Source organism: Oryctolagus cuniculus, chromosome 8 (genome assembly GCF_051225735.1).
Source record: "Oryctolagus cuniculus isolate XC-2025 breed Fujian yellow rabbit chromosome 8, ASM5122573v1, whole genome shotgun sequence".
Lineage (NCBI taxonomy): Eukaryota > Metazoa > Chordata > Mammalia > Lagomorpha > Leporidae > Oryctolagus > Oryctolagus cuniculus.
The window spans coordinates 48,922,093-48,933,747 of NC_142874.1; the positions used below are offsets into that span (position 1 = coordinate 48,922,093).

Genomic DNA, 11,655 nt, shown 5'->3' on the forward strand with positions numbered 1-11,655 from the left:
GGAGTGCAGTGGAGGATGGCCCAAGTGCTTGGGCCCTTCACCCCATGGGAGACCAGGAGAAGCACCTGGCTCCTGGCTTCGGATTGGCACAGCGCGCCAGCCGTAGCGGCCACTTGGGGGGGTCAACCAACGGCAAAAGGAAGACCTTTCTCTCTGTCTCTCTCTCTCTCACTGTCTAACTCTGCCTGACCAAAAAAAAAAAAAAGAAAAAAAAAGAATGATGACTAACCATACAATGGGACAAACAATATATGGCCATTTAAAATGACATTGTATCTCTATTCCTACTGATACTGATGGATGTTTAAAACATTAAATCATAAAAAGTTTATAAAGAAGATGTGCTTTACAATCCCTTTGTTTTTTCTGTTTTAACAGAAGCCACTCAGACTGCGTTTTCTCCCTCTTATTCTCCCCCCACCGTCAATGGCAAATGGCAGCAAAGCAAGGCCAAGAGCTGGCTTCACACTCGAGAGAATGCGGCACCTTCCACTCGTGATTTCCAGTGCTTTACACAAGCAGAGAAACTTCTATAGGAGTGAAGTACAGAAGTGATCCCTTAAAGTGTAGTCTCCAATTTAACTTTAAAAATTATATGCACGTGGAAAGCCAAGACACTATGGCAAAAACAAAAACAAAAACAAAAACAAAAACACCTAAATGAAAGATCTCTGCGAGTGAGATCCCAGTGGAAAGAACAGGTCTTCAAAGAAGGAGGTACCTTTCTCTGAAGGGAGGAGAGAACTTCCACTTTGACTATGACCCTGTCGAAATAGGATAAGAGTCGGAGAACTCAAAAGGCTTCCATAGCCTTGGAAACTCATGACTGGAGCATAGGGAGATTACTGATGCCATAAACAAGAGTGTCAATTTGTTAAGTCAACAACAGGAGTCACTGTGCACTTACTCCTCATGTAGGATCTCTGCCCTTAATGTGCTATACATTGTGATTTAATGCTATAACTAGTACTCAAACAGTATTTTTCACTTTGTGTTTCTATGTGGGTGCAAACTATTGAAATCTTTACTTAATGTATACTAAACTGATCTGTATATAAAGAAAATTGAAAATGAATCTTGATAAGAATGGAAGGGAAGAGAGAGCGGGAAAGGGGAGGGTTGCGGGTGGGAGGGAAGTCATTAGGGTGGGGGAAAGCCAATGTAATCCATAAGCTGTACTTTGGAAATCTATATTCATTAAATAAAAGTAAAAAAAATTATATGCACGGTTCAATTTCATAAAACCATTATATACACAGGTGCCTATGTATGCCTAGTGGCTAAAGCACTCCTGTGATAGAGTGAGTACTTGGGTTCCAGTACTGATGCCAGCTCCTTGCTGCTGCATACCCTGGGAGACAACAGTGATGTCCACGTAATTGGGTTTCTGCCCCCCAGATGGGAGACTAGATTGTATTCCCAGCCCCCCACTTTGGCCCCTGGCGCACTCTGGGGCTGTTGCAGGCATTTGGAGAGTGAAGCTGCAGATGTAGTTCTCTTTCTGTCTCACAAAAACATTCAAAGATGTGTAGTTGCTTGGTAGAAATCTGAAAGAATATGCACCAAAAAGTTCATAGTCATTTTGTTTCTGGGCATTTGGATTTTGGGCTGGTTTTAGTTTAACATACATTTTTACTTTTACTCATTTATAATTCTAATATTTCTATATTTTTGTGTAATCAAAAAGAATACATTTTGAAAACCATTATTTTTCAAGTGCTTAACATTTTCAAGAATATTTAAAAATTTTTTGGAATATAGTGACACTGCCATAAGTGTAAACTACCAACACCTACAGGGCCCCATGCGTAGGTGGGCTTAACCCTAAGAGCTAAGGATAATCATACAGTTTTTTATTCCAGTAAAGACTTGATAAACTCTTTACTGAAAGAGCTTATGCTGGCTGTGATATACAGAAAAAAATTAGCAGCAGGGGAAAAGTTTTCTGGGAAGCCAAATAAGAGAAGATGGGTGGCTGGACAAGGCATCACTATGGAGATGGGGAAAGGAGGAAAAAAAAATTAAAAAAAAAAAATCAGAGCTCTCGAAGTCTAGGAAGAAAAAAGTTAAAGGCAGACCTTTGTTCTTTGGCTTAACTGGTTTAGATAAGTAAATGGCACAGATACAGGTTAGTAGGCAGAGTCCAGAGTATCTGTGAAGGCTTACAGGATAAGAAAACAGCAGGCAGGTCATGGTTACCAAGACAACCCTTGAGTCAGTGAGCAAGTCAAATCCAAGATTGGGTGGTTTGTAAGGGTTCCGGGGAAGGGAGTGGCCAAGAAAATACTACATCTGGGACCTGCTCCATGGTGTAGTGGATTAAATTGCTTCCTGTAGTGAGGGCATCCCATGGGAGTGCCAGCTCAAGACCTGGCTGCTCCACTTCCAATACAGCTCCCTGCTGATGTGCCTGGGAAAGTAGTGGAGGATGGCCCAAGAGCTTGGGCCCCTGTACCGGAAGAAGTTCCTGGCTTCAGATTGGCTCAGCTCTGGCCATTGTGGCAATTTGGGGAGTGAATCAGCAAGATGGGAGATCTCTCTTTTTCTCTCTAACTCTGCTTTTCAGATAAATAAATACTTTTTAAAAATACTAGATTTTAGGCACGAGTGAAAATCTCCTTATCTAGTGGATTGAAGAGTAGCTTTACCAAAATCAAGTAGCTAATAAATAACATCAATATCTGAACCCACACTATCTCAGTTCCTTGACACTGGCTCTTTCTTGAGTTCAGATCAAGGTAAAAAATAGTCAGAGAGAAAACAAGTAGACCCTTAATCAAGATCTCAGGACACAGCTCTGCTCATTAGAGTTGATCTTTTTTTCCTGACAGAAGTCATGCTCCAAAGTAGAGTTAATTGGCTTTAAAACTATTCATGAATTCCATATTCATGAATTTAAACAGCCATGGATTGAAAATGATGGGAAAAAATTGTGCCTGTGCTAAATATGTATAGACTTTTCTTTTTGCCATTAAATTCCCTATTATAACTACTTATACAACGTTTGTATATTATAAGCAATCTACAGCATGCAGGATAATTGTGTAGGTTATATGCAATACCATGGCATTTATATAAAGAACTTGAGTACCTACAAATTTTGGTATTCACGGCGGGGGGGGGGGAGCTCCTGGGACTGATCCCCTGTGCATACCAAAGGGAAACTGTACTACAGGGAATAAGAAGTTTTCGGCTATCTGTATTCAAAAGACCATTCATGCTTTCATGGTTGTATTGGAGTGAGTGAAATCTTGTAACTTGTTACCCCAAGTCTCAGTGGCTTGTAATAACGAAAGCTTATCTCTAGCTTAGTCAACAGTTCACCACGAGTGTTCCTGGTCAGAGTTGGCTCTCATCCAGTGATGGTGGGTGGTGACTGAGGAGCCAGACTCCTTCCATGCAATTACTCCAAGAGCAGGCAGCTGTTCCGGAAAGGGCCAGGTAGTAAATCTCCTGGGTGGTGTGTGCCATCCCATTCCTATCACAACTGCTCAGTGCTGTCGCATGAACAGAGACGTGTCCAATAAGCCCACGTGCAACACTGCCCCAGGGCACCGAGACCTTCCCTGAGTCTCTGCTTCTGGCAGACAGAGGAAGGGAGACCGGGAGATTGTTATGAACAGACCTGGAAGTGGCAATCGGCACGCTTATTTCAACGGCTGCACTAAATTTCAGAATAGGCTGGGAGATGTAGACTAACTGTGTGTCCCGGGGGAAAGGAAAATGCTCCGTGGGCCTGCAGCGCTATTGTTGCCTCCGTTTGCCTTTCTACTCATCCAGGATCTATCTAACTTCTTCCCATACATAGTGCCTACTCAGCCTTTCCCTGGGCAGCAACTCTAAATCACAACTTGCGGTCCTTGCAGCCTGCCCAAAGGTCCTGGATCTCCTGGTGATGAACATTCCCTCCGCTGGGTCCAGATATAGTTCCTCATGGTCGCACAGAAGACAGATGCTTTGTCCCTCTTTCTCTCCCCTCCCTTTGGAACAATGAAGGATGACAATATATCCACAGTGAAAAGCTGTATTTGGAAAAAGATAAGAATAAGGACACAAGGTAGGTTGTTGTCCATGCATTTATAAAATCCCACCGTACAGACCCTCAGAAAGCTCTGTGCCCATTCAGCTCTACTGCTCTCCCCAGCTCTTATACTACCTCGGGGAGGTCCCACCTGATCCATCTTGTGTTTTGGCCATAGCCACGATGGGCACCTGGAAGTGTGTTCTCTTTAAGGTCTTCACACTTTCATAGATTGCCTCCTGTTGGATCAAGTTTGGGACTCAGAAGTTGTGTTTTTTGTTTTTTAAGATGTATTTTTTTTTATTTCAAAGACAGAGTTACAGAGGGAGGTAGAGACAGAGAGAGAGAGAGAGAGATCTTCCTTCTGCTGATTCACTCCCCAAATGGCTGCAATGGCCAAAGCTGCACCGATCCGGAGCCAGGAGCCAGGAGCTTCTTCCCAGTCTCCCATGGGGGTGCAGGGGCACAAGCACTTGGGCCATCCTCCACTGCCTTCCCAGGCACATTAGCAGGGAGCTGAATGGGATTGGAAGTGGAACAGTTGGGACTCAAACCAGCACCCACATGGGATGCCAGCACTGCAGGCCGGGGCTTTAACCCACTGAGCCACAGCACTGACCTCTCAGAAGTTGTTTTATAGCACAAAGGCATTTTTAGGATGGTCACAGTGTCTTTGGCAGTAAAAGTGCTTTGAAAACATGATAAGCATTTAACCAGTTCCTTGTACACTAACTGTTCCAACATTCCTACCTACACAAAATTCTCAAATTTACTTTAAATTCTTGTTTCCTCACCCTGGGCCTCTCTCCCTCAATTTTTTTTTTTTTTTTTGACAGGCAGAGTGGACAGTGTGAGAGAGAGAGACAGAGAGAAAGGCCTTCCTTTGCCGTTGGTTCACCCTCCAATGGCCGCCGCGGCCGGCGCACCGCTCTGATCCGATAGCAGGAGCCAGGTGCTTCTCCTGGTCTCCCATGGGGTGCAGGGCCATCCTCCACTGCACTCCCTGGCCACAGCAGAGAGCTGGCCTGGAAGAGGGGCAACCGGGACAGAATCCAGCGCCCCGACCGGGACTAGAACCCGGTGTTCCGGCGCCACAAGGCGGAGGATTAGTCTCCCTCAATTTAATTCCCTACCCTATGCCCATCTAAAACAATAAATGGGCGGATACATTGCTCCTCTGATCTTAGCCCCAGGATGGTCTCTGTTTAACCGAGGACTTCCCTTACTTATTCAAAGCCTTATCTCTTACTGTTTGGGAATAGAGGCCATCTGTCCAACATTTCAACACCCAGGATTTCTTGACCGTCTCTTTATTCTTTTATTTCAACTGGCAAGCCAGCCAGTTCTTTCTGAGCTCATTCCTTTCCCATAAAACATTACCAAAGACAGCTAATGGTGGGCAGCTCACAAGCACTGAAATCATTTCCAACCACTTCCCCTGGAGCTCCCGCTCGGTCTGATCTACTTTCAAGCTACTGTAGGCAACAATTTTTCATAGTGTCTGGCCCATATGTAGCATAGGATTTATCACTCCAGGACGAGCAACGATTTTCTTAACCATTCACCACCTCACCATTTAGCCTGCACTTCCAGCTAACAGTTTCTGAATTTCAATGAAGGCATCCATCGGCATGTCAGTGATTTAAAACAGAAAATTAGTTGTTGACCCAAAACATCCATCAGAGGTGTCTGGTTGGATGGATCCCCTGGGTAGCTTCCTTCTTTGGGACCACTCAGGAGCCTGGAGTTTTTCCCCATCCAGTGGGCTTCCCGTTTTCCAGAGTCCCAGAGTTGACCAGGTGTCTGTATCCACTGGCCAGAACTCAGCTACCAAGGGAGCCTGGAAAACACAGGCGAGCTGTGTGCCCAGGAGGGGGAAAACTGACTTTCACGCACAAACTGCGTTCCCCGAGCAATGGTTTAGCTGCTACGGTTTTCCTGATTGTAGGCAGTTAGAAGGTCATCGGGTCTATTGAAAAGTGCTCTCTCTTTCCCCTTCTCTTGGTTTCTCTGTTGTGCCCATGAAAAGCAAAGCAGCTGAGAGTTGCTGTGGAAAGCAGAAGCTGCAAGGAACAGACACAGTGAGGTCGAGAGAGCAGACACGAAGCCTGTGAATTCAAGGCCTCTCAACTGACAGCTGAAGCAGGGGACAGCTGTGCAAAGGCAAACACTGTGCTAAATGGCTTCAATCTGTGAACACGGTCCAGGGATCTTAGCACCAGGAGTTGAAAAATAGTTGAAACTTCTTTTCTCTGGTTAAAGAATGCTAGAGAACTAGATTTAGCTGTGATTTTATAACATTCAGTATTAGAAGGATAATTATTGATAGCTACAAATTTACATGTCTGAATAGTATTCTTTGTTTTTATATTTTTGTCTCATGTTTAGAATTAGTTTTGGAAATCATAATTGAAAGGATTTTGAACTTTTCATGCTCTTTTTAACTTCATGGAGTCATTCATGGTCTGTTGACCTCATTCATTAATTAATCCATCTTTTTCATTCAATATTTAGTAAAGTTTATTAAGCATCAGTGACGGGTACAGGTTACATGGCAGATATGGTCCCTTCCTCCAAGCGTAAGATAGACATTGATCAAATTCTTGGGTATCAATAACTATGAAAGATCTTCAAAAAGTTCATTGAAAATATACATTACTTACTTATTGTATTTAAGAGGCAGAGAGAGACAGATAGATCATGGATAGATGGTGCAAAGAGAGAGAAGAAGAGAGAGAGAGAGAGAGAGAGACAGAGAGAGAGAGAGATATCAAGCTCTCATTCACTGGTTCACTCCCCAGGAGACAATGCTGAGAGCTAGGAACTGAGGTTGGGTAACAGAACCCAAGTACTTGAGCCATTACCTGCTGCCTCCCAGGGTGTGCATTAGCAGGAAGCTGAAATTGAACGTGGAGCCAGGATTCAAACCTAAATACTGTGATATGGAATGAGGGCACTCCAACCAGCATGGTCTTAACCACTATGGCACTCACTCTCACCTATATTTTTCATGCATTTGTCTCTTATAGTCCATGGCTATAAAGTGTGAGATCATGGTTGTATGACCTGATTAAAAAGGGGAAACACAAAACACTTTCAGATTGCACCACACAAAACCTGATCCTTTTTTGAGGTATCAAAGTCAGCTTCCTAGGTAAAATCCCATTTCTTTATTTTGAAGGAAAATATTACTTATTTGCAAGTTACAAAAGCATATGCTGTGAAAATGGCTTTGTCAGCTAATTTTGTGCCCCAGTCTCTAGTTTCTCTGCATAAAAGTAAGTACTCTGACCAGTTCCTTGCAACAGGTGACACACTATACATGCTGTCCCATTTTTTTGCTTTTTATTTCATGTATATTTCAGAGACCATTCTGGGATAGTCCATAGTGTCTTCATTCTTCTGTTTGGCATTTCATTGTATGGACTCCTATAATTTATGAGATTAGCCCTAATATCAGTTATCTGTTGTAACAAATTACCACAAATTTAGTGGCTTCTTGCAAATTGGTTACAGTAGGGTTCTGGAGGATTGAAGGCTAGAACGAGTCTCAGTGGGCTACAATCAACCTATATGGAAGGCTGCCATCCTCCTTGGGCTCTAGAAAGAAATCTGTTTTGCAACACCCTGACTTGGCTCATGGCTGCCTTCCATCCCGCAGGCCAGCAACAGGCCATAGCATCTTTCTCACACTGCATCACTCTCGTGCAAACCTTCTGCAACTCTCCTCACTTTGAAGGACCCTCAGGACTACACTGGCCCCACCTGGATAATCAGAGTGAATCGCTCCATCGTGGGGCCAGGTGATCCACAACCTTAATTAACTCCCAGATGCAGTGTAACCTGACACAGTCACACATTCTGGAGATGAGGATAAGAATATTTTTTTTTTCTGGTGAGTGCGTGAGAGAGGTCCTAATTCTGCCAATTGTAGCTCCGATTGATTGACATTCGTGTTATTTTCAATCTCTTATTTTTACAAACAATGATGGAGTATGTTCTTATAAAGCTGTCCTATTTATATACAGAAGTGCTGAGTCAAATATAGCCATGGCAGAGTATAATTTCCTGTGTCAGAGAAGCCATTTGTGTTTCTTTTCCTGTAACTATATTCCTATCTCTTGCAGCATTGTCGATTTTTATGAAATGTATCTTCACCGAGGGGGCTTCTTTTTATGTGCACTGACTGGAGTGCTTGACGCATTAAGGAAAGACTCCAGTGTTGGTTCATTTTCTGTTGCCCATAACACAATGCCATAGACGTGGCAAATTTTCGAAAAATGAGGTTTATTTTGGCTCATGGTTCTGGAGGTGCAAGGTGGAGTGGCCACTTCTGGCAATGGCCATCTTCCCGGTAGAGTCCAGAGACAGCGCCACATCTCACGGCAAGAGACAGGAACGTTCATTGGTGATGTTCTGCTCGCTCTCCCTCTTCTTGCAAAGCCACCAGGATGTAATCATGGGAGAGCCACGCTCATCTAATCCCAGTCACTCCGCAAGGCCCCACTCTGAACACCATTAGTTGGGGCTAAATCTCCACCCTCTCAGGCTTCCTCATGGGGATCAAATTTCAACACATGAACCCTGAGGGGGCCACTTACACACCATATCTAAGTCACAGCAGTTATTTCGTGTGTCATAAATACTGCAAATGCCTCCCCCAGTTTATGACTTATGAGGGCACTTCAAACACTTTGTGGAAAAGCAGAGTTAAAAAGAAAAATTCATTTTGGTGTAAAAAAAAAAATTGATCTCTTGGGGCGGACATCATGAGGATTAAGAAACCACTTTTAACACTGGCATCCCATGTCAGAGTGCCTGTTCAAGTCCTGGCTACTCTGCTTCTGATCCAGCTCCCTGCTCATGCACTTGGGAAGCAGCAGATGACGGCTCAGGTACTTGAGTTCCTGCCAGCCATGTGGAAGACTCGGATGGACCTACAGGCTCTGGGCTTTAGCCTGGCCCAGTCCCAGCTGTTGTGGCCATTTAGGGAGTGAACCAATAGATGGAAGACCTCTTTTCTTTCTTCTTCTTCTCTCTCTCTCTCTCTCTGTCACTCTGCATTTCAAATAAAGAAATCAATCTTTAAAAAACTCTTGATATTCATGTATGTTTTTTTCTATAGTACTGTTTTCCATGAGCTCTCTGTCTCACTCTTAGGAGGACACTTGCAGTCACATTAAAGTCCCTGCTGCGTCATATAGGATGATATTCAGATCTTGAGATTACATCCATGTGGCCGGCCTTGTGCACGGTGGGTTAAGCTATTGCGTGTATTGCCTGCATCCCACATCCGAGTGCCTGATTCAAGTGCAGCCTAATCCACTCTTCTGATCCAGCTTCCTGCTAATGTGTCTGGGGGGCAGTGGAAGATGGCCCCAGTATTTGGGGTCCTGGCACCCACATGGGAGACCCAGGAGTGGAAGATCCCTATCCTTCCTCACTTCACCATTCTGCCTTTCAAATAAATAAATAAATCTTTTTTAAAAAAGGTTACATCTAATTTCATGCCCATTAGGATCACTATTATTAAAATATACACACATGAAAAACTGCAAGTGCTGACTAGCATGCAGAAAATTTGAAGTACTTGTGCATTGCCGGTGAGACCATAAAATGGTGTAGCTACTGTGGAAAACAGTTATGGTGGCTCCTCAAAAAGTTGAATGCAGAATTACCTTGTGACCCAGCAGTCCCACTTCTGGGTACATACCCAAAAGAAGGGAAAGCAGGGATTCAAGAAGCTATCTTGGACACCTGTGTTTGTAGTAGCGTCCCTCCCAACTGCTGAAAGGTGCCAACATCCAACCACAGGCGAATGGATAAACAAAAGGTGTTACGTACACACTATGGAGTATTACTGAACTATAAGACATGAGTTTCTCAGTCTACAGTGTGGGTGAAACTTGAAGACAACGTGCTAAGTGAAATCAGGAAAGGATAAATGCTGTAAGATTCCACTCATATGAAACACTCACAGGGCCAGATGCTGAGAGGCAGAAATCAGAATGGTGCTTGCCAGAGTCTGAAGAGACGGGGAACTGGGGAGTTATTGTTCACTGAGGACGGGATTTGAGCTTGGGAAGATGGAAAATTCTAGAAATGTATGCTGGTGATGGCTGTAGAACAAAGTAAATGTACATGGTGCTGCTGAACCCATACTGAATAAGGATTTCAATGGCCAGTTTCATGTTATGCGTATTTTACCAAAGAAAAGCTTTTTTTCTCAAAAAGATAACATCTACATAACTCCATTTGCTCTTTAAGGTAAATTCTATAGATTCTGGGTATTAGGACCTGATGTTTTAGGGCCATTGTTCAGTCTATCCATCCATCTTTTCTCCACTAAAATGATGCCTTTATCATATGCAAACTTTCTATATCTGGATGCATTTTAGGTCTTTCTATTCTCTTCCATTGAGTTGATTTTCTATGTGCATATTCTACCTATTTTAACAACATATTTTAATATTTTGTAGGTCTAATCTGCATTTGTTATTCTTTTTTCCCAAGATTCTCCTACATGATCTTGCTTATTTATTTTCTTTAAAATAATTTCTAAATTTTAATTTATTTATTTGAGAAGCAGGAAGATGGGGGAGGAAGGAGTAAGAGAAAGAGTGATAAGCATTCCCATCTCCTGGTTCACTTCCCAAAGGTTCAAAACCACCAAGGCTGGGCAAGGCTGAAGCCAGGAGCCCAGAGCTCAGGTCAGCTCTCTCTTAGGTGGGTGCCAGGGACCCAACCACTAACCCATCACCTGTAGCCTCTCAAGGTGCACATTGGCAGGATGCTGGAATCAGGAGCAGAGCTGACCTTGAACTCAGGTGCCCCAATTTAGGATACCATTTTCCCAACTGGCATCTTAGTCACCAGGCCAAACACCTGCCCCCCATGTTTGTTTATTCAGAAGACCACTTGTCTGATTGCAAAACAAAACCAAGACCCTGCCAGCATGTTTATTGGGATTTTGAAAAACTTATAGGTAAACTCAGGAGTTGAGTTTCAAGAACTGAAGTCTTGGCCGGCGCCGCAGCTCAATAGGCTAATCCTCCACATAGTGGGGCCAGCAAACCGGGTTCTAGTCCTGGTCGGGGCGCCGGATTCTGTCCCGGTTGCCCCTCTTCCAGGCCAGCTCTCTGCTGTGGCCCTGGAGTGCAGTGGAGGATGGCCCGAGTGCTTGGGCCCTGCACCCCATGGGAGACCAGGAGAAGCACCTGGCTTCTGCCATCGGATCAGCGCGGTGCGCCGGCTGCAGCGCGCTGGCCGCGGTGGCCATTGGAGGGTGAACCAATGGCAAAGGAAGACCTTTCTCTCTGTCTCTCTCTCTCACTATCCACTCTGCCTGTCAAAAAAAAAAAAAAAAAAAAAAAAACTGAAGTCTTTCTGATGCTAAATCTTCTCAGCCAAAGTCATGATATGCCCTTTCAGCTATTCAGGTCTTTTCTTGTGTCCTGTGCAAATTTTTTAACTTATGCCGATCTTGTTCTACTTATGCAGATCTTGTCTCTTTCTTAAGTTTATTACTAGCATTTAACATTTCTGTTGCTATTATAGAAACTTCTCTCCTCCTATATCGTGTTCAGATATATGTTATCTTCCCTTAATCTTGTTAGTCAAAATGTAGACTCTGA

The 11,655-nt window shown here is 43.7% G+C and overlaps 1 pseudogene; it reads right to left on the reverse strand.

Moving 5' to 3' along the window:
- Nucleotides 1-380: 380 nt before the first annotated feature.
- LOC127483377 (small nucleolar RNA U3) lies at nt 381-574 on the reverse strand (annotated as a pseudogene).
- Between the last annotated feature and the right edge of the window lie 11,081 nt (nt 575-11,655).